Source organism: Pinus tabuliformis, chromosome 1_2 (genome assembly GCF_031772625.1).
Source record: "Pinus tabuliformis cultivar Carrire ecotype Pingquan chromosome 1_2, CPIR1, whole genome shotgun sequence".
Lineage (NCBI taxonomy): Eukaryota > Viridiplantae > Streptophyta > Pinopsida > Pinales > Pinaceae > Pinus > Pinus tabuliformis.
Window position 1 is genome coordinate 810,192,818 of NC_142298.1, and position 19,612 is coordinate 810,212,429.

Genomic DNA, 19,612 nt, shown 5'->3' on the forward strand with positions numbered 1-19,612 from the left:
AAGGTTACATTCATCCCATCGTGTCCCCTTGGGGAGCCCCGATTTTTTTTGTAACGAAAAAAGATGGCACTCTACGTCTGTGCATAGATTATAAGCAATTGAATAAGTTAACAATAAAAAATAAGTATCAATTAACTTGATTTTTTTATCTATTTGGTTAGGTAAAGGGTTTTGTTTTGTTTTGAAAAAATTATTTATGATTTTGATATCACCAGATAAGAATTAAATATGAAGATTGTTGGCTTAAGGGGGCCTGACCCAGGTTTAGATTTATTGGCGCCAACCAACAAAACCCTAACTGTTGGCCCTTTTGGAAACAAGCTGTGTAGCGAAGGCTGCAGTCTCACCCGAATCAGTATTGGGGGATGCTAGAATTAGGGTTCTGCATCCAGAGGCCCATGTGATGGTATTCCTAAGGATCTTATAGCTTAGATATACCTTCGCACATATCTATTCCTTCCGACTATCAACTACTGAAACTCTATTGAAATGACCTTCAGATCTTCGCTAAGGTACTTGATTGTACTTAACATGCATAAAAGATACAGATTCACTACTTTCGCACAATAAACTATATATTCTAAAGCCTTTATGACCTAGATCTGCCATCGTGCAAATCTACCATTTCTAAATAGTTAACTACAACAGATATATCTAAAAATTTCTCAATCTCTGTGAAGGTGGTTAATTATACTTATTATGCATAAACATTACAGATCTATCCGTTTCGCGTAGGAATTAAGCATTAATTAACATAAAACAGACCACAGAGCAAAGATACATAAACTTAAATAGAAGTAAATAAACAAGGCACAGATGCACAAATTTAGCTCAAAAAAGTCTTCATTACGATGTAAATGTTCAGATACAGACTTCTTATCCCTGTGCACCTAGTTGGAGGGGCCCACGCACTCAGCTGCAAACTTACCAATGTCTATGCGCACTCATCTGCAGGAGCCTTCACCTTTTGCCTAAGTATAGAAACAAACTTTTCCTGCCTTAGCACCTTGCCCTTATAATGATTCTTCACAAAAATTTATCTCTTAGACTCACTATGACTCAACTATATATAGCCTTTTCATATACCCTCCTATCACCTACCCATATAAGGGACTAATGCCCCTTTGACTCTTAGCTTCATGCTTCGCTTCCACATTTCGCAGAGACTTTACATTCTTTAACAAAACTATTACAAAAATTGACTTAACTGAAAAAATTTGACCCAAGGGATCCCATCTCAACAGGCCCCCAACACAAATATGGTGACTCGCCATAAAGTCACTCAGTTGGATTCTACACTTTATTGCGGAGGTCACTAAACTCTAGCTTGAAGACTTCAAGGTCCGTTGTGCTCTGTATAGTGGCCTGATGTACCTCTTCGACCAACTTCTCTATAGTTGGCCCCTCCATGGCGAGGCGCATGGTCCTTTTTGTCTGCTGGAAAGTCTTCAACTTTTCCTAGATTGCAAGAGTAATTTGGCTTGCTTCCTTTGTCCATGGTTGAATATGAGCCTTCCAAACTTCTTCTTTGTGCTGCAGCTCCTCAACCTGTGCCTGTAGCAGCTTGATTTCCTACAAGCGCACGATGTGATGGACTGGCACCAAAGTGCACGTAGTCGCCCTGATCTCATCAACTTGATATTGTGCCTCTCTGATCTCTATACACAGTCGTTGTAGTTTGGAGTCCTCCTGCAACATAGTCCATAGCTCCATTGTGGTTTCAAAAATACCATTGCAGCTCGATACTACATTCTCCAAAGTAGACATGTGTTCTATGATGACTGCACCACGCTACTCCCTGACCTCTGGTGGAGTAGTCAGCTGCAGTTTCAATTGCAGTTCCGATATCTTCATCTAAAAATCAAAAGTAACTTGGCCTACCTCATCCTTAGATTGTCCCACTGCAGCGGCCAATTTATGAATCTTTATTGAAATAGCTGCATCCTCTGGAATGTGTAGTTCTGGTACTGAACTACATGCTTGTGCAATTACTGCTTCGAGGCTCTGGCTTTGCACTGCTAGCTCTGCATTTTCCTTAAGAGCCTGAGCCTTTTGACAAAGATCTGTTCATTTTTCATTTTGACTTCGGTAATCAATGATATCACGCACTTCTCTCTAATCCGAAGCTCATTTAAGACCCCCTGATGAAGTGTGCGGAGGGTTTGAAGAAGCATCGCAACTAAATTCTTTCCCACACCTTTGATCTTTCCAAGCTGGGCATTATCTTACTCTGACTCTGCGTAGACTATTCCTTCTGGCAAGGGAATGAATATGAGGTCCAGAGTCTATTCTGGTTCCATTATGCTCACGCTCGCTTCCTACAGGCTTGCTTGAACCCTGCTCGCTTTTCCCACGCTTGCCTAAATTCTGCCTGCTTGAATCTACAACTCGCACAGATCCTTCTGGACTCTCCCCAGCGTTTGCATGTATTGCTGCTCAAATTGAGTCCACAGATTTATCATTGTGTCTCTAAACTTATTGCCGATATCGTCCAAGTACCCCTCAGTGAGGACCATTGGATTCGCGTGTGCGTGCTTGTCTCATTTTTGCTTCTTCCTGGGTCCAAAAGTTGTCTCCTTGGTCCGCTTGTTCAATTTGAAGGGAGTGCTCTACTTGTCACCCCTGCCTCCTTCTTGCTCAGACTGTTCCTGCTCTTTAGTGTGCTAGGAAGCCGATTCTTTGACTTCTACTATGGCCTCTTTTATAACATGCTCTTTATTGATAGCTGCCTTAGCAGTCGTTGCTTTAGCAGCAACTTCTTTCTTCTTCTGATAAGCCAACTCATGCGCTGTTGCCTATGCTGCTTCTTTCCATTTCTGCACAGTTGTCGTCTGGCATAAGAGCTTTCTCCGCCTTTTCTAGTACCTGCGCCAAGATCTGTTGGTTGTCGCCACTCCGCTAGCCATGTCCCCACAATATCTTATACATCGGCCTCCATAACTGATCAGGTGCTCAGTGTTTAGCTCAAAATTAAAAGTTCTTATATTGGCTTGAAAACTATATGGTTGCATCCATCTCATCAAGACGATCACAACACAATTCGTTTCATCGAAAATGGAGTTCGAATGAAGGAGAAAAGGCCTATTGTTCATTTTCCTAAACAACTAAAAAAATTGCAGAATGAGACAGAATGATGACATGGCAGTCCAGTCAGCAGTCCAGTTAGCAAGGGGAATCTTCTTCAGTTTTCACCCAATGGGGCTATGACAAGTGTCACCTATAGATTCACCAGTGTGGTTGTGTGAAAGGAAATTGCCTAGTTGGCTCCAAGGTGGAATTCAAATTTATTTTTATTTAAATATTATTATATATTATATATATCGTTATTATTTATATTATATAGGTATTTTTAACTATATATATATATATAGTATATTGCATATTTTTAAATATTAAATCCACATTTAAATTAAACCAAAGTCCGAAGGTATATATGTTATATATATTTAAAATGGAAATTAAACGTTAAATGCTCGCATTACAGAAAGTTTTGGTTTCATATATCTTAAAAAGGTAATGGGCGGAGGGCAGATTCGAACTAGTTACCTTCCCCTCCTAATTATTGTGAATTACCATTAAACCAGGGACAGCGCATCTGAAAAGAGGGCCGCGCACATAATTTTATGCCATAAATGTTTGCTGACGGCGGGGTGGTGGGATCCAGCCCTATGGGCCAACCCCCACCCCATATGACCTCAACCACGCGTCCAAGGGCCATCCAACAGAAGCGCTTAGCGCTAATCCTATTTTAGCTAAACTAAATCTGTTTAAACAATAATTAATCATGCTTAAAATTCAGATTAAGTTGGTGGAAGATTTGGCGGCACATTAAATTAGGTGGAAATTGCCAGTTTTGGCAGACTTAACTAGAGTCTTTCCAGATTTAGCAGAGGTTTCCTAGGAAAAACTGAATGAAGCATAAATTGCTCAATTTTTGCCCAAATTGAGATCAGAAAGAAGTATTATTAACTAACTTGGACCTTCTGAGCACACTAGTGTAGGTATCAGGAGCCATAGAGCTTTTTAAACAACAATTTTTTCCACACTAAGCTAATATCAAGGCCCAATCCATGGAAGCTGGACCAAGGAGATGTAGCCTAGGAGGGGTGAACTCCTTCACCAAAACACTGTGTTAATGTGTCTCTTTGATGGTTCACTGCACTGTACATGTTTTCTGTTCATTATTAATTTTTGAAGCTATTTTTCTCATGAATTTCTTGTTTAACTTAAGGAAATTTATGTGTTTGTAAGCACCAACAAATAAGGAAACCTCAATACAAAAAGCAAGAAGCAAGCACATGTTTATAAATATGTAATTGTTATTAGCACATCAAAACTAATCATACAAAAAATGATCAAGTTGGTATCAAAGCACAAGGTTGAATTTCTTGCTTGCTTGAGTTTGTGCAATTAGGGTTTTAATGGTTGCAAAATTGTGATGCTTACAAGGTTAAAGTTGCAGAAAGGAGAAGGGAAGCTATTGGTTGCAAATCCTGAGGTAATGCCTAGAAGGAGAGACATAAGGCCACAGTCTCCACCACCCAAAGTTTCAAATTCAGCTATACTTTAAACTCTTCAAGTTTTTCCTTCAACGAAGATTGAAGAGGTACAATCAGTACAAATTTTTGAGCCTGAATCCATAGCCATTATGTCTGTAGAAAGAGAGCCTAAAGGTCCCTCTTCAGAAGAGGAAGAATTCAAGAAAGCTTTCTATACTTTGACTGATATGGTTAAATTCCTCTATGAAGAGAGGAACACTAGAATGGTTGGAGAGAGTTATAAACCTCCACATGGAGAAGGAAGCTCAGAGGACAAAAAAGATGAGAAGAAGGATTCCAAAGGGAATTTCCAAAGGGAATGGTGGAAATCCACCTCCATCTTCACCATCCTCATCATATTCCTCATCATCTTCCTCATCATATTCACCATCTCACACAACATCATCTTCCACTACTACCACTGAAGCTGCCCATACTCAGTCTAAAACCCCAAAAGGAAAAACTCCATTACTGAAATTGGACATAAAATTCGAACTTCCCATGTACAATGGAGAGGTGAATGTAGAAAGGTTGGAAAATTGGATTAGACAGTTGGAGGTATATTGCAGAATTCAGAACCTTCAAGAAGATGACATAAAGATTCAGTTGGATTCACCGAGGCTAGAGGGAGCTGCACTACTTTGGTGGGAAGCAAAGACTCAAGAGGAAATGAGAATCCATGGTAAGATATCCATCACTTGGGTTGAATTTGTTTTTTCAGTTAAAAGACAATTTTATCCTTTAGCCTATATGCAAAAATCCATTATGAGTTGGCAGAATTTTAGGTAGCTTAAAGGCCAAATAGTCCAAGATTATACACAGGAGTTTAGGAAAAGGGATTTGTTATTACTGGAGTGAATTTGAATTCTCAAGATACACTACTGATATGTATTGGGGGTTTAAATTTCCTATTTGAAATACACCATGCTTATGTTAAATCCAACTAATTTAGATGAAGTATTTGTGGAAGCCACACATCTTGAATCTAGAGGAAAGAACACTTATGAAGAGGATAGAAATAAAATCCACCTAAGGGTAAGGAGAAAGAGAAAGGAGGAAAATGGAAGGGAAAGAAGAATGCAAGTGTGAAGAAATAAGGGGAGAAAATCACATGCAAACACTATTCCAAAGAGGGGCATGATGAAGCCCACTGTTGGAAATTGCATCCAGAAATGAGACCAAATAAGTTCAACAATAAAGGGAAACATAAAGCCACTGCTATCTCTCAAGAAGATTTATTTTCTAAATCAGGTGATGGAAACAAAATCACTATCATGGGAATCAAAGGAAAACAAGATATTGCAAGCAGTAGTTCACAAAACTGTAACACTACTACTATTCCAGATGAAAAGAGATGAATTGAGTTATTTCATGTTAGGGTCATATCTAAACACACCAATATTGACACACTCTTCGATAGTGGGTGACAAGCAAATCTAATCTGTGAAGATGTAGTCAACAGATTGAATCTTGAAATTGTACCTCACCATAAACCATACCCTTTGGAATGGATAACAAGAGACACAAGTTTACATGTTACAAGAAAATTTGTGTTTAAGTTTGCAATCACTACAAATTTTGTTGATGAAGTAGAGTTAGATGTGGTACCGCTTGATATTTCAGGTGTGGTGTTGGGTAGTCCTTATTTTTATGACTTGAAAGCAGTGTGTTACCACCATGAAAACAAATATCACTTGTTCAAGGATGGTGTGGAGTACATAGTGAGAGCCAATTGCAAAAAGTTGAACATTTCTTTGGTTAATGCAGGGGAGGCAAAAAGACTAGTGAATTCAAGTAAAAGTTTAGTACTTCTCATGTTCAAGCCAAATGATGATATTGTTTATGAAAGTGTTGTTGTATGTAATGCAAGTTTCAATTCTGTTTTGGTTGGTTCAATTCATCAAAATGATGAAGTATTTCAGGTTGTGAAAGAATTGTCCTTCAAGGAGAAAGAAACTTCACATGAAATATCTTTGTAGCAAGAGGTTTCTCTTTGTGATGTTAGCATGCAAGGGTTGACAAAATTGCAAAGTGTAGAGACACCAATGCAATGCAAAAGTTTGTTGAAGAATGGGCTCATTCAATCATTCCTTATGCCATGTTGTGCACCGATGGTTATGGTGTCAAAAAGGAATGGTAAGTATTTCAAGAAAGAGGACAAAATGAGTAGTTTTCACCAAAGAAAAGTTGTAAAAAGAGGTTAGTGCAAGAATATACATAACACTAAACAAGGATGGTTTGTATACCTTTTAATGTTGTATGTTCTTTGTAGCACTTCTATTACATACATGTATTTGAATTATGGCAAAAAAGAGTCATTTCTTGAAGAAATAGTCCACTTGGGTGATATAAACATGTTGAGAAAGTTTTCTTATGCACATGTCATATCTATGAAGGAAAATTGTTTGATGTTTTCAAGATATCAAAGTACAAGTTGGGTTTCACTCACGGGGGATTCACTCAATGAGCCTTTGACCTATCACATGCATTCGTAGCATATTAAACAATACCCTTAATTTGACTACATATTGGAAAATACCCCTGAAAATCACATTATCTAACCCCCTACCAATATGAACCCAATACACCTTCCCAATTCTAAAAACCCCTACTGCCACTAGATATTGTAAGTATCCATATTTTCATTAAATTTTTTTATACCCCTTTATATTTTTTCATTAACTTTGAGCTCCATTTTTTATACCTGCTAATATAAAAACCCTTTACACCCTATATATCCCCCAATATATTATGCCACCTTTTCCTCAATATATACCCCCCAATATGAACCCACGTAGTATGGTATTTCTCCCCTAGTGAAGCCCCCATGGTTTCACTTCTTTGATGCATTTGGGCCATGATATTGGAGGAGGTAAGTTGAAGGCAAGCCTCTCTAAGTTGGATTCCATAGTTGATTGGTCAATGCCCAAGATTGTCATTTTGATAAGAGGTTTGTTGGGAGCAGCCCAATGATGGAGGAGAGTTGTTGTTAACCTTTCTTCTTTCAAAGCTCCTTGGCATGCATTGTCATGTGTATGCAAAGTCTTCCAGTGGGGAGGCAAACAACAAGAGGCATGTGTTGCTTCAAACCAAAAGATCAGTTCAATTCTTTTTTATTCTCTTTCAAACTTGAAAGGTTCATTTGAGTTTTAGGTTTTTGCAAGCAACTTCACCATTCTATTTCATTCAAAAGATTTTCATGGTGTAAAGATTAAGTTGTAGCGATCCATGCACTTTCATTGGATGGATGCTTGTCAAAATTTTCATTTGGTTCGAAGGTACAAAATAGGTATAAGAAGCAAGTTCATTGCTATGCCTTTTAGGCCTATGGGTTATGTCACTGTTGTATTCAAGCATCATTATGTTTTACATGAAAGTTACGTTTAGAAAATTTCATACTTTGAAGATATACAATCGGGCTTGAGTCATGTAAACCAAGTAGTGAAATTTGTCATCCATTCGCATTATATTTTGTTATGTCATCTTGGTAAGAAGGATGTTGCGTTTGATGGTGACATGGACAAAACCATGAGTTTCTATGATTGACTAAAAATGGTGCAAGAAATAGTGCAATATCAACTTGAAATGGGCACAGACAAGTACATGTATAGAACGAGGTCCTCAAGGCAAGTGAATGTTTATTTCATTAGAGAGGAGCTCAAGGAGACAAATTTGTCAAAAGCCAATTGGATTGAGCCTGGAAAGGTGAGGGGGCTATACCCTCATATACTTATCAGATAATAGTATCTTTTGGGGTCCAAAAGGCTTCTAGTGGGGAGGAGTGATCTGGTGCTCAGTATTTAGCTTAAAATTAAAAGTTCTTAGATTGGCTCAAAAACTGTATGGTTGCGTCCATCTCATCAATATGATCACAACACAATTTGTTTCGTCAAAAATAGAGTTCGGATGAAGGAGAGAGGACCCACTGTTAATTTTCCTAAACAAATAAAAAATTGCAGAATGGGACAGAATGATGACATGGTAGTCCAGTCACCAGTCCAGTCAGCAAGGGGAATCTTCTTTAGTTTTCGCCTAATGGGGTTGTGACAAGTGTCACCTCCAAATTCTCTACTGTGGTTATGTGAAAGGAAAATTGCCTAGTTGGCTCCAAGGTGGAATTCAAATTTATTTTTATTTAAATATATATATATATATATATATATATATATATCAATTATTAAATCCACATTTAAATTAAACCAAAGTCCGAAGGCATATATGTTATATATATTTCAAATGGAAATTAAACATTAAATGGTCACATTACCCAATGTTTCGGTTGCATATATATTAAAAAATGTGATGGGGGGAGGGCAGGTTTGAACCTATGACCTCCACCTCCTAATTCCTATGCATTACCATTAAGCCATGAACAATGTGATTGAAAGGAGGGTTGCGCACATACTTTTATGCCATAAAACTTTGTCGACGACGGGGTGGTGGGAGCCAGCCCTGCGGGCCAGCCCCCACCCCATATGACCTCAACCACGCGTCCAAGGGCCAGCGAGCGGAAGCGCTTAGCGCTAATCCCATTTTAGTTAAACTAAATCTATTTAAACATTAATTAATCATGTTTAAAATTCGAATTAAGTTGGCGGCGGATTTGGCGGCATGCAAAATTAGGTGGAAACTGCCAGTTTTGGTGGACTTAACTGGAGTCTCTCCAGATTTAGCGGAGGTTTCCTAGGAAAAATTGAATGAAGCATAACTTGCTCAATTTTCGACCAAATTGAGATCAGAAATAAGTGTTCTTGGCTAATTTGGACCTTCTGAACACATTGGTGTAGGTATCAGGAGCCATAGGGCTTTCTAAACAACATTTTTTCCACATTGAGCTAATACGGAGGCCCAAGCCATGGAAGCTGGACCAAGGAGATGTAGCCCAGGAGGGGTGAACTCTTTCATCAAAACATTGTGTTAATGTGTCTCTTTGATGGCTTGTTGCACTGTACATGTTTTCTGTTCATTATTCATTTTTGAAGTTATTTCCTCATGAATGTCTTGTTTAACTTAAGGAAATTTATGTGTTTGTAAGCACCAACAACTAAGGAAACCTCAACAAAAAAAGAAAGAAGCAAGCACATGTTTATAAATCTATAATTGTTATTAGCACAAAAAAACTAATCATACAAAAACATATGAATAACTAGGTATGGAAACTTGTGCCATATCGTTTTAGGGTCTCGCCTCGCGCGGATGGATACATTATGAAATTCAGCCTTAAATTCTGCGTAGGCCCGCAACTACTCAAACAAGGTTGGAGACAACCTTGGCCTCTGACTGATCACCATGTGGAGGTCCATTTTGACCAGTATCCAGAAGACTTTTGATTCTATGATCCTCTTCGGATCCTTCATCACCCACAACGAAGTGAACTTCGCTGCCTCCGGTAAATCTTCATACTGTGGAGGGAATTGACTATCCTCTGAAAGTCACCATGCAACCAGTACAATCAGCAACAGGAGCCAAGCATAGTGAAATGCCTTGCTTTCATCCTGCGCTTCACGAAAATTTGCTAAACATTCCTTGTAGAGGTATTGCGCCCAGTTGCACTCCACCCCCTTTGTGCATTGTGCATCTAATGAAATTGCTCGCATGGAACCTCGTCTGCATGATATTTTTGCATGACCTTGCCGGCCAAAATCTGAGCGACAACTACACCGCTTGATCTGTAATAGAGCAGATAGAGTATCTGTGCGACTTCTTGACCAACCTAAACTCAGTTTTCATTTTATCTAAAAGTTCCTTCTCCTTGCTTTTGCCTTGAAACTCCTTAGATGGATCTACCCCTTTATAGGTAAATTTCCTAATTCTGTGGGTCAACATGTCTGTTATGGGGATGGGTTTTCCTAACTACAAACACCCATTGTACACCAGCACGAGCAATTGGCACACACAGATAGTATTGATAATTGACCTGTGAAAGTGGGGCATGCACAACATATGTAGCAATCCGGCTTGCTCGACCCCTTTTACCCATTTCATTGGTTCCAGCTTTATGACCCAGTCTCTTCATAGTAAATCTTGGTCATGTACTTATTGGTGGCCAAATGTGGAAATTTCTTGTGATTGGCGAGATCCCAATCCTCTAGTTTTAACACAGGGATACGCGCTAAGAGCACACCTTCAAATACCACTTCTTCTGGTAGTAGCAACGTAGAGATCGTGAACTTCCCCGAATCCATGTCCTTGGGTGCCTTTGCTTTCCCTTTTCGCAGAGGGATATACACCAGGAGCCTAGTGATAGGCTTGACCTCATCATCATCCAATTCCTCAACCTCATCGCAGATTTTTTCTACGTACAAATCCACGGGTTCATACGACTGCTTTTATGTGTCCATCCTCCCTTTCTACCAAACCTCCGCAAGGTTCTTCCTCAGTGACTACCTCACAGGTAGATGTTTTGGTCTCTTCTGCTTCTCCTTAGTAGCAGATTACTTTGGCCTAGGTGACCGTGGTGCCATAGGCACAGATGGCGTAGCTTCCATTGATGCAACTTTAGGGGCTTCCACTTGAGAGACAATGGTTTTGGAACTTACAGGCTCGACAGACATAAGTTCCAGGATAATCTTCTAGTTCCAGTCAGGTAGTCTCGCAAATGTCGGGCTTGAAACTAAATCCTCCCAAACCTGCCGATTCATAGAGCGAAAACAAGAGGGCTTATATGCAATTTGCCAAAGGCAAAGTGTTTGATGACAGATCAACATGCTAGATTTATAGGTGATTTCGAATTCAAATCCGATCGTTCCCTCCATTTTCTGATCATAAATGCATCTTTGGTGGCAGATCTCCAAAGATTTTCACCATAAAAGTCGCCTACCCACTCCTCCTAATGGGATTTTTGCTATCAAATCATGAACAATGTCTTCAATGGATACTTTTCAACCCATCTGCATGGAACCATCCTCCATGACACATCCCTCCTGGCAAGTTGTTTTCTTTCCTCATGCAGCCCCCTTACTATGTTTTCCTCTTCTTCGGGTAGTGTAGTTTATAGTCCCGCTCTCCCTTGCAGCTGCGTGGAGCGCTAAGAGTGTTCTGCGACCATGTAGTCATTACGCAGGAGAAGGATCCCCTGTATACAACTTTAACTAACTTCCATTCACCCTTCCAGGGAATAATTCACCATTCAGCTTTGCAAGCTGAATTGTGCCACCATCCATGATTTTCTTAACAACATACAAGCCTAACTAGTGCATTTGGAATTTTCCCGAAAACTTTGTGAACTTATTGTCATAGTGTAGAACCAAATTGTTCACCTTGAAAGTGCACAACTTAATATGCCTATCATTCCAGGCATTCTCATATTCCTTCTACACCTGTTGGTGAAATCTAGCTAGAAATCGGTTTTCTTCAAGCTCTAGTAACTGTGTGAGGCACTCCTCCATGGTCTCGTGATCAGCCATCTCATTCAATGCTGTAATCCATAGACTTGGCACAATATACTCCATCGAAATGACTGCTTCTATCCCATGGACCAGTTTGAACTGGGTTTGTCATGTTAGCTTCTTACATGTCGCCCTATATGCCCATATGACTATTGGTATGCGTACATCCCAATCATTCCTTTTCGCATTACAAACCTTTGTTAACACATTCCGCAGAATCTTATTGAATGCTTCCATTTTACCATTGGATTGGGGATGATACGACATACTCTTTTGATGGTAAACTTGGAATTCTTCGAGCATCATGCTGATTGTTTCATTCAGGAAATGCGTACCCTTATCACTCATCAATATCTTAGGGCACCCAAACCATGTTAAGACGTATTCAAATAAGAACTTTGCGGTTGTAGCAGCAGTACAGTCCTTCATTGGTTGTGCTTCTGCCCATCTTTTCAAATACTCTGTCACAATAATAATGTACCACGCACCTGTCTTCTTCCCTAGTGGCTATATTGGACCTATAAAGTCAATAGCCCACTTTTCAAACACTTGTAATGAAGTTTGATTATTTAAAGGCAATTCATCCCTTTGTGATGGCTTTCCCATCCTTTGACAAGCATCGCATGCCTTAGAATCCTTATGCATTGTTGGCCATGAAGGTTTTAACCCCGTATAGAAATTACCTGCATACGAATTCTAAAACATAGAAAATAAACAATGCAAGAACATAACACATAAAACACATATACACAGAGATTTTCCCTTGGATCCCAAAACTAGGACTGCCAGCTTGATTTTCATTATGTTCCTTTCAATGTTATAATACATATTTATACATGCCGAAGCATCTAATACCATGGATCGAAAATCATCGCATCCAATACCATGGACCAAAAACCATCGCATCTAAAAACATTTGCGAAAATCATGCACAAAACAATAGGTGGGTCTGTCCATCCTAACATAGGGTCCAAAACCAAAATTTTCCAGAGTATTGCCCCAGACCGCATAATGTGGGGTTATGGGTACGTCTCAAACCCCCTGTGACCCCCCCCCTGCTACACAATCAGCGCAATGAAGGGGGGTTCCGCCCCCCCACTAACATCTTGGTTAAGTATGTGGTCTAGTTGTGGAAAGAATATAACACAACCCAACATTCTCCTACTTGTTGTTTTCTTTCCACAGGGGGCCATAAGAGAGCTTAGTATTCTTTTCTCGCTTGAGTGGCTGCCATGTATTCTGCCTCTGTAATTGATAGTGCCACTACAAATTGTTTCTTACTCATCCAACTGACTGCACCTCCAAATAGGTTAAACACATACCCACTTGTAGATCTTCTATGATCAAGATCTCCAGCCCAGTCTGCATCAACAAAGCCATGAATATCTAACACTCTGTCCAATCCTGGTCTTCCTTGGTAGCACAAATGATAATCACTAGTGCCACGCAAATACCTGAAAACCCGCTTCACTGATGTCTAGTGCTCCTTCCTTGGTTTTGACGTAAACCTGCTCAATACTCCCACTGCATGTGCAATGTCTGGTCTAGTATAGACCATTACATACATGAGGCTACTGACTGCACTTCCATATGGAACACGGGACATGTCCTCTTCCTCTTCTTGTGTCTTGGGACACTGTTCAGCAGATAACCTCACACCTACAGGAATAGGAACCTTCACCGGTCTACTATCCTGCATATTAAACCTTTGTAGTATTGTCTCAACATACTTCCTCTGGATTAACCAGAGCTTCCTCTTTGCTCGATCTCTTTTAATTTCCATGCCCAAAATATAGTTTGCAGCACCAAGATCTTTCATGTCGAATTTGGAGGACAATTGGGTCTTAAAATCCTGGATAATTTCTTTGTCATTTCCAACCAGCAACATATCATCCACATACAAGACCAGATAAATAACATGGTCACCAATTAATTTAAAATACACACAGTGATCTGCTTTGCTTCTAGTGAAGCCAAGTCCCCGTATAAATGTATCAAATTTATGATACCACATCCTTGGTGACTGTTTTAACCCATACAGAGACTTCTTTACTTGCATACCAATTCTTTCTTACCCTTCACCGCAAAGCCTTCCGGTTGCTTCATGTATATTTCCTCTTCTAGATCCCCGTGAAGAAATTTTGTCTTCACATCCATCTGTTCTACCTCAAAATCAAAAGCAGCAACAATAGATAAAAGTAATCTAATAGAAGTTACCTTGGCAATAGGAGAAAAAATATCACCAAAATCAATTCCCAGCACCTGGGAATAACCTTTTGCTAGCAACTAAGCTTTGTATTTCTCCACCTTTCCTTCTGCATTTGTCTTCTTCTTGAACACCCATTTGCTGCCAATGGGTTTCCTTCTAGCCGGCAACTCCACCAGATCCCAAGCCTCATTTTTATGAAAAGATGCCATTTCATCAACCATGGCCTCTTTCCATTGTTTTCCATCCTCTGAATCCACTGCTTCCTTCACAGTTCTGGGATCATCATTAGTAACAAACAAAGCAAAATTTGAACAGAAAGTAGATGGACTATACCTTTCTGGCTGCCTTCTTTCTCGAACTGATCTTCTTAGAGCTGAAGTTTATGGCTCTTCATCTTATGATTCCTCCTCTGCTGTACAGTCTGATTCTTTCTCTTTTAGCTCAAACTCTATCTTCTCAAGTTCCTTTGGTTGGACTTCATGTTTAATAACATCTTTCACCTCTCTGAACACCACATCTCAGCTGTACACAACCTCCCTTGTTACTGGGTTCCAAATCTTATAACCCTTTAGACCATCCTTATACCCAATAAAGATGCACTTTTCAGATTTACTATCCAACTTGGTTCGTTTCTCCTTTGGAACATGTACACATGCATCACATCCAAATACCCTCAGATGTGAAAGAGAGGGTTTCTTACCAGTCCATACCTCTTGTGGAGTCTTATCCTCCAATGCTGATGAAGGTGACCTGTTCACCAGGTAACATGCAATATCCACCGCCTCTGCCCAGAATTTATGTCCTAACATGGCACCACTGAGCATGCTTCTTGCCATTTCCATCAACGTCTTGTTCATTCTTCTGCAACTCCATTTTTCTGAGGTGTATATGGAGTAGTCTTCTACTGTGTTATACCACACTTCTTACAAAATTCTTCAAATTCCTTACTGCAAAACTCTCCATTGTTATCTGTCCTCAACACCTTTATCTTCTTCTCTGTCTAGTTTTCCAGCAGAGCCTTAAATTCTTTAAACCTGTCAAAGACTTCAGATTTCTTCTTAAGGAAATATGTCCAAGTATTCCTTGAGAAGTCATCTACCCAGTCATGGAACCTTCATAGGTCCAAACACATCACTGTGCACAAGCTCTAATATCTGTTTCACCATCTTACTACCAGATGGGAAACTCACCTGATTTTGCTTCCCATATACACAATTTTCACAGAAATCAAATTCCAGAGAGCTATTACCCATACCTTCTGCCATACCTTTACCATGAAGTATTCGAAGGCCCTTCTCTCCAATATGTCCAAGCCTTTGATGCCACAACATGGTCTTCTCGCTAGAGACCACTAGATTTTCTGCTCCACTTTCAGGAACCACAGAACTGTTGCACCCATCAATAATAGTGCTACCTTGCAGCAATTTGAACTCCCCGCATCAATACTAGTGCTCCCTGAACCATTTTGTAGGTATCCTTCTCGAACACTGTTTTAACACCTGCATCATCCTGCTTGCTTACAGAAATCAGATTTCTGGCCAATGCAGGAATATGCAAAACACTCGGAAGTGTTCTAACCCTTCCACCTTGCAACTTCAACTTTACTTTTCCGCGACCAATGATTCTAGCCTTCCTATCATCCCCTAAGAAGACATCACCACCATAGTATTTCTCATACTCGCAGAACCACTCTCTATGGAGAGTGAACTGAAAGGATGCACCTGAGTCAATCAACCATGCCTCATGATCTACATGTGTACTTGAAGAAGCCAAGTACACATCCCCACCTTCATCTGAGGTGGTTTTCGCCTCTGCAGAATGAGCATCATCAGATCCCTTTCCTTTATCAAGAGCTTTAGATTTACAGTCCCTTTTGTAGTGCCCTACGTTTCCGCATTTCCAGCACACAACCTTTACAGGTTTTCCTGGAGATTTAGATCTCCCTCTATATTTAGATCTCCCACTCGATGACTTATTTTTGTTTCTGTTCTGGGACTGTCCTCATACAGACAAGGCATCGCCATTCTGGCTCTCCATATTTTTCTGTCTCATCTCCTCCGTCAGCAAGGATGAGACTATTTCATCAAACTGCAAGGCAGCTGCATTGCTACCTATTGCAATAACCAGACTCCCACGAATCAACAGATGCTAATTGACTTACCACAATAATAAATGCGTTCAGATGCTCTATCATCGACTCTCCATCTTTCATCCTTAGATTATACAACTTTTTCCGCAGGAACAGTTTATTCACCAGAGACTTAGATTGGTACAAAGTCCCTAACTTGTCCCACAAAGCCTTCGCCATAGATTCCCCTGATACATTTAGCAATATTGAATCTGAGACACACAATCGTATTGTGCTCTTTTCCTTCTTATCCAACTTCTTCCATTCTTCATCAGACACTCCCATTGGTTTAATACCCGGATCTACCGTGATCCACTGATCTTTATCCACCAACAAATCCTCCATCTTGAGTTTCCAAAACTCAAAACTCTGACCATTAAATTTCTCGATCTCTATCTTTCCACTGCTCGCCATCTTCTTTCACCACCAGAATCTATCTCACAGATCTCCCATTGAACAGGGTCTACCACAGGCCCGAGTGAAAACCCTCAACAACAAAGGTGTCCCCTTGAAGCCAAAACTGCTATGATACCAAATGTAGGTTTTAATCCCGTACAGAAATTACCTACATACGAATTCTAAAATACAGAAAATAAACAATGCAAGAGCATAACACATAAAACACATATACATAGAGATTTTCCCTTGGATCCTAAAACCAGGACTACCAGCTTGATTTTTCATTATGTTACTTTCAATATTATAATACATATTTATGCATGCCGAAGCATCCAATACCATGGACTGAAAACCATCAAATCCAATACCATGGACTGAAAACCATCGCGTCCAAAAACATGTGCGAAAATCATGCACAAAACCATAGGTGGGTCCACCCATCCTAACATAGTGTCCAAAACCAAAATTTTCAGGGCATTGCCCCAGACCCCATAAAGTGGGGTTACGGGTATGCCTCAAACCCCCTGTGACACCCCCCCCGCTACACAATCAGCGCAACGAAGGGGGCTCCGCCCCCCCTCTAACCCCCTGGTTAACTACGTGGGCTAGTTGTGGAAAGAATATAGCAGAACCCAACATGCCACAATAATCATGCGTGCAGAATCTTCTGCGTGGTCGCTCTACCTGCATAGTGTCCTCCTACCACTCCTCCATGGGCTTTGATGAGGATACTAGCGTGCTCAAACTTTGGGATATATTGTTGCAAAATTTCATCTGTTCCCATCTTATACAAATTTCATGCTATAATGAAAAAATCAGCTGCGCGGACCACCAATTCCTTCTTCTGGTGAGTAGAATACCCTTTTGGAGTTGTTCTAGTAGTTAGAAACTAACTTATATTAGTAAAGTGGTCATCTACAATGAACATAGAAAAGAGCTATGCATCTGGCAATCCTTCATCTAAATTAGTTGGCTCTTCTCCTGTCTCGATTCTGGATAGATGATTTGATCTCGAATTCAACTGTTCAGGCTTCACATTCACCTTGAAGTCATGCACTACGAATCTGTCGATCCTAGCTGAGATGTGGGCTACCCCTGTTATGTTGTTGATCCAAGTGTATCTCCCCTTCTTGGGTTTAAGATTAAGAAGATCCCATTGCTGAATTATGTCCTCCACAAGGGGTAGCAATGTATCTCTGCTATTGTTACCCCCTCTTTTCTCTTTTGGGTCCTATTACAATGTTAATGGGAGAATGGCTATCTAGAAAATCGATAAGTGTTTGCCAACACTCTTTTTTCTCAAGGTAAAGAACAGGAACATCAAGATTAAATAGGGCAATAGTGAGCTTACTTGCTTTATGTTGAAGCTCGATGTAAATCCAATGTTGAGTCTTGAAGGAATTCTCTAGCTGGAACAATTCCTCCATCCAGATCGCGACAAGTCCTCTTGAGGTTACCCTTGCACTTAGGGCCATCCCAGCTTTGGTCTTCCAGTTCATTCTGCTTAACTCAAGAAGGGCTTCCCCTTCTATTTTTGTCTCTTACAGCATGAGGATCTTTGGGGTTTCTATTTTCATAAGATATTTAACATCTACAACCTTCATGTGGTTCCCCAAGCCTCTACAGTTCCAAGAGACTATACGCATTATTTATTTGGGGTAGTGGAGGAGAGGCCTCTCTTTGGTGGCCATGCTCTGTTATTTTGACTTATGGACATTTCTAGAGTGGACTAACTTCCTTGCATTTTTTGCCTCTCTATTTCTTCCTCTCTTGCTTCCTTGAGGGATTTCCTCCCTGCCTGCCTCGAGGGCCTTTCAAATGCCTCCTCTTCTGATGAGCCTATCAATTCCGAGGGCTTCTTTCTTATCATGTCTACATAAGAGGATGGCAGAGAGCCTCTTTCTAGGGAGTTGTTTTGGGCAGGGGAAGCCCCTGCGTATTCTTCCTCGATTAATGAGGGGTTTTCCCACTGTTCTGCATCAATTTCTGTAACAGGGGTTTCTTCCTATGTGTTGAGAGCTGTGAAGGAATTTGAAGGGAGGTTTGTTCTAGGGGGTGCTGCCCCTTCTGGCTGTAGCTCTGTGGATGGCACAATGGTTCCCGCTTGTGCCCCTTTCCCTCTCGGTTTGCTGTGCTGCTTTTATGACGTCGTCTTCTGCACCATTTTCCATTGGTCTCCTTTCATTTTATCTCCTTTTTCTTCAGTTTTCTTTTTACAGTTTCTTGCAATGTGCCCGTATCCATGGCAATGCCTGCACTTGAAAGGAAGTTGCTCATAATCCAGTTCTTGCACATGAAACCATTCTGCCATTGTTAGTTTTATGGCTTCTGGAAGCCCAACTTCCAGATCAACCTTGACAAAAATTATGGCACAAGAGTATTGTCCCTTCTTGTCTACTCTGTCAATGTATTTTCCAAGGGTGTTTCCGATGGTTTCTAAAGTCTTCGGACTCCAACAATGCAAGGGTAAATGAGGGAGGCACACCTAGATAAGAACAACTGAAGGCACATCTTGGGCTAGATCAAAGTCTGGTGTCCATTTGTTCAAGTACAGACCCTGGGGGCCCATGAAGTATGGCCTGTTTCTAAAGATGAGGTTCATATCTTCAATGTAGTTAAAAATGAAAACGAAATAACCCTTACCGACGAAGTGGCATTTTATTCCTTCTGAAACCAGTGGTCTCCAGTTGCATTGCACCCACGATTCTATGGCTCTTGGTGATGGCCATAACCCAGTGAACTAGTTGATGAGTCCTCTTTCTACAATATTCAGGGCAGCATGACAGGGTTCTTTAGCTAGAATGACGACAGTTGGGATTGCTTCCATCTTCTTGATGAACTTCTATTGGGAGGCTGAAATTGGGCACTTGCTGCATTCGCCCACCAGCTGCTTGAAGGCCAGGAGCTCAGGGGGGAGGGAGGAAGGAGGCTCAGAGCCTCCCTCTGGAGC